The sequence below is a fragment of the Triticum dicoccoides genome, chromosome 7A, assembly GCF_002162155.2.
Source record: "Triticum dicoccoides isolate Atlit2015 ecotype Zavitan chromosome 7A, WEW_v2.0, whole genome shotgun sequence".
Taxonomy (NCBI): domain Eukaryota; kingdom Viridiplantae; phylum Streptophyta; class Magnoliopsida; order Poales; family Poaceae; genus Triticum; species Triticum dicoccoides.
Window position 1 is genome coordinate 316,744,576 of NC_041392.1, and position 4,861 is coordinate 316,749,436.

At 43.4% G+C, this 4,861-nt stretch overlaps 1 long non-coding RNA gene across 1 annotated transcript; it reads right to left on the bottom strand.

Annotated features, from left to right (window-relative positions):
* Positions 1-460: 460 nt before the first annotated feature.
* LOC119331387 lies at positions 461-3,176 on the bottom strand. The gene is made up of 3 exons (XR_005160491.1): positions 2,769-3,176; positions 1,679-2,690; positions 461-1,030 (listed from the first exon to the last, which is right to left on the bottom strand). It is a non-coding gene; the product is annotated as an uncharacterized LOC119331387 (long non-coding RNA).
* Between the last annotated feature and the right edge of the window lie 1,685 nt (positions 3,177-4,861).

A 4,861-nucleotide genomic window follows, 5' to 3' on the forward strand; every position in this document is an offset into this window, starting at 1 on the left:
CCTTTGGGTCTGAATTGAACAGGGTGCATCGATGTCACGCTCTCTCTACTCTTCATCCTTCCCTCTTTCTTAATCTCACCAAGGACACATATGGCATTCAGAGTGGAGGGATAACTTGGTGGTTGACACTGAACAACTCATGCCGTGTGGTGAAATTTGTTAGTGGAGGAAAAATGAAGAGATACAGATTGAGAGCAAGTCAACATTTCACACCAATATTTCCCTCACATATATATTAAGAATACAGTATAATTACTATTGTATTCGTAATAAGGTTGCTAGTAGGGATGCACGTGGACCATGTCGGCGTTTGCATGTCCACGACCTTCCACGAAAAAAACTAACACCGTCATTATAGTAACTAAAGATTAGCGTAAATATTTGCTTCATGGACAGGTGTGGGCATGCTGGTTTAACGTGTTAGTGAAATTTTTACTTCATGCATGGTCGTGGACATGCGGACGCCATCCGCTTGCACACCTAGTTGCTGGACATTAACATTTAAAATATTACATCGCCGACGATGTTGTTGGTGGAATTCAAAAGTAGGCATGTTGTCTTTGAAAAAAAATTCAATGCGAGTGCAGGTATAGCAACTTCTAGTGGATGCCAAAGTACAATATCTACAGCAACAACAGTACCAAATCCCCAATCCCACCGGGAGCTCCTCTTTCGTCCTCGCGTTATTTCACCACCCAGCGCCACCCTTTCTTTTCTCCAACCAGCGCCCGTGGTAAGGACGAAGCTACCTCCCAGTGCTCCCTACACCTCCACTCCATCTACTCGTGCTTTGTGTGTCACATGCTCCTCCACAGAACCTCAACCGTGGCACCCAGACCTAGCACAAAAGCATGGCCGTCTGTCAGATTTGGCACGGATGCGCGGTAGCTCCTCTCTCCCCTGATCTTCCCTGTGAGATCTAGCGACCCCCTATGACTTCCTCTCCCACGCGGCACCGCCTCACTGACGACCTTGCCAGCAATGTGAGTGACAGTACCACTTCTCTTCTATTCTCCTGCTGGTTAGCAAACTGAACCAAACCAGTTTTTTAGTCATCTGAAACTGAACCAAAACATTTAACTCTAGTTGGTTTCGGTCATCCAGCATGAAACAGACAAACCTACAGGTGGTCTGCTCATCACGCTTTGGAACAGACCTATAGCTTTTTGAAAATATGTGCTTCATTATATGGTGGAATAGAATTTTATGAAATCAGATGGCAAGGATTTATAGCTGGGTGTAGCACAAAGAACGGGGGTTGTTAACTGACGCATATATGATTACCTATATGACATCTAAACAAATGATGCAGTAGAACATATATGATTACCTATGTAGGTTTCAGTTTAAAGAGCCTGATGCTCCAGTTACTCATTTTGATTGAAGATTAAGCTCAGTGTTCTCTTTCTAGTATTGACACTTGGAACTAAAAGTCTAAAATACACATTTTTGTCAATGAGTTTCCACACCAAAATTGAATACAATTTAACTGGTCAATTAGCCTTATGGAATCTTGATCTTAAGCTAAAAACTGAGAATCTACAAATGTGACAGTCAGATTCTCCCATGCTTGTTAAATTTCAACGTGTAAGTTAAGTATCAAATACTTGAACTTTTTTAGAGAAGACATATCAGGTACTAACCATCAGTTTTATCCTTACTTAGATATCAAACGAACCTGAGCATGTGCTCGAAAGATAGCTCTTCAAAAAAAAACTTCTGCTTACAATGAATATGGCTGCAACCTGAATATGTGCATAGGTAGCACCATCATCAATAATGTACATAAGTAAAAAGGAAGGATGCAAACCTCTTAGAATTATTTACATCAGTGAAGCCAAATCTTATCTTTTGCTGGGACATTTAGAAGGAAAGGATAATTCTTGAGGTTGATAGGATCAAATTTGCATGTCACAGTGTCTTTCTAGCTTCAGGGAGAGAACTAATAAGTAAAAGGAACGAAGGCGCATGATAATTTAAAGTAGAGCAAATTAAGCATGCCATCCCCACCAAGCCACTTCTTTGCTCAGCACTTCGTTGTCACATCCCAGATGGATCTACCTCGTTTCTGGAGGAAAACAATGTCCACTTGGATTAATATATTTCTGTTGTCACGCACAAGCCTATAGTACTGAACCAACTCTCTGTTGAACCAATCTACAATGTAACACCCTACATTTGATTGGCTAACACATCAGATGGTTCTTTAAAACTCTCTTCTAGAATTATTATGGTGGCTCTAATAGTGCCTCTCATACAGAAAAAACGGTGCAATCTGCAGATACACCAGGAAAATAAAAAATTAAAACAAAGAGTTCTTTCACTGAAATCATCAGCCACCACTTAATTAGTTCAGACTTCAGCCGCTGTATTGGTGTCGTACTGTAGGTGTGTCCTATTTAGTTTTATAGTTTTATCCTTACCTAGGTTATTAAATATTCTCCATGGAGGTATGTTGATCCTTTTGGTTGTGAGGGCACATCCATCACGATGAAGATGAACCATATCAATGAACTAAAGAAAACCTAGCTGCGTGTGTGTAGTGACTAAGCAACTGAAGGAGGGATGTAGGAAGTGCCAATCTTAATTGCAGCGGATTAAGGACTTGGGAGCAGAGGAGGAGGAATCTCCATGGCCGCTTCGTCCCCGAGCAGCAGCAAGGTGTCCACTGGTCGTTCCTCCCTGCACATCTACAGGACAAGAGAAGAGCAGAGGTTAGAGAAAAGGGGAGATAGAGAGGACGAAGCCAAGGGAGGGGATCCACTCACCGAACGAGAGGAGGACGACATGGCCATGGGTGAGGAAAAGATGCCCGAAACCCTAGCCATGGGGGGAGGGTCGTGGGTGGGCTTTGGTGGCCTTGAGTGCTGGATATAGCTGGATGGGAGGGTGCCGCGGTGTGAGGGGAGCTCGGGCTGTGCTTCGCGATGGCAGGATTCGCCGGACGTCGCCTGAATCATCCGCCATAGGTGGCGCCACGAGGAGCCGCGTGAAGAGTGAGAGATGGGACATGAGAGGGATGGGTGGGTAGGGGATGCCGCGGATCCGGCAGCCTCCAGAGCTGCGAGGTGGGAGAAGAGGAGGGGGAGGGCCAGCGGCGAGGTGGGTCTCAGAAGGAAGGGGAGGCGGTGGGTGGCGATGAGGGCGCCGCCCCTCGTGCTCCGCCGTCGCTGGAAATGGTAAGTCTGGATAAGATGAAACAGAGGATTGTGGGCTGAATTTCTTATAGTATACGCAGGTAAAATAGTACCACCTCAGATATAGGTGAAAAAAAATAAAAAGCGTAAAATCATGGAAAGAAAGTGCATTGTGATGGTGAACCCGAAGACTCAATCCGTGCTTTATTATTAGGGAGATATATATATATATATAGGTGATGATTTCATGCACATTGAAAGCCCGTATATATTATACTAGAATTAACCGTTCACCTGTCGCTCTTTCAACATACTCTTTTTTCAGACCTTAACTGTTTTCAATATGCATGTCTACTTAGGTACTGCGACCACATGGAGAAAAACGTATAACCAATCAGTGGCGTAATAAGCACCAGGATTTTCTCAGTTCTTATGACATTCGTTTGAGGACAATAACGATGGAAGGATATGCATCCAACCAGACAAACAGAAGCTTTGTCACATTCTTCCTGTTGAATGCGAGGTTGCTATTGTCCTTGAGGCTAAAGTTTTACCGCAAGATATTTCTCACAGAAGGACACATTGAATAGCAAAAAAGAAGTTTCAGGTGGACAAATGGGCTTCTAAACGTGCTCGGCTTCTATTTATAACAAGTTGTAGTCATCATGAAATAATTTTTTTTGCATAAGATGTTGATTTTATGGATCAGACTGATCCATTTGTTTGTGACTGCGAAAAAGAGTGGTTGGATTAGATGTTACTGCCATGTTCAATCTGGGTTTTGTCTAAAACTTTGATGAACAATTAATCCTTGGGCTTTTTATACCGTTTGTAAGCTTGAGTTGCATGTTGTTGCCCTCGTACTCCCCTCCACATGCCACTACACTGTCGTATCTTCCACGGCTGTTGTTCGTTCCCGTCCTTGGCCTCGCCGTCATTCTCTGCCTTGGTTCGCTCGCTGTGCCCGCCGCCGTCTAGCATTGTCAACATGGTCAACAACCAAGAGAAATTAGGAGATGACTGTACGTGGAGAGGCTGACAGTAGGGACCCACCAGGGTCATTGCATTACGCAAGCAGGTGCCTCGTTATTAGAAGCCAAAAAATACTTCCTGCTAATTGTTTGACAACTAGGTCCCACGCCATTGTCAATGTAGTCAATAAACGAGAAAATTACACAACGAGCGGATAACACCAGGGACCCAGTAGCTTGCCCAGTTGTTTTTTTAGTTTCAGAGACGGAGCTCAACTGCGCGCTGCGCGGGGGCTGTGGCCCGTCTAGCCCACGCTTACGCTTTTATTTAAGCACATGACGAGCCCAGTTGATATCTTTTTCTTTCTCAAAATGGCTAGCCTAGTTCTTTTTTTTGGAGAATACCAAAACCGAGGCCTACTTGCTTTTCTCAGCCCTCCTGCGCTGTAAATCTTTCAAGACGAGGAGGGATGTAAGTAGTAAGAAATGGCTTCCCCAGAAAATGGGCTATAAGTTGTAAGAAATGGGTTGTAAATTTTTAAACCAAAGCCAAACGACAATTACATTAAAATATCATTTTTTTTGGATTTCTCTACTCTCCACTCTTATAAAAACCAAAGCCAACTGGCAATTACATTGAAATGTTATCTTTTCTCCCACAAGATAAACTACTCATACAAATGCGTCTTCATGTTCCGTGTAACGCACGGGCATCTTGCTAGTTAAGATTTTAAATTTCATTGATTTTTTTGT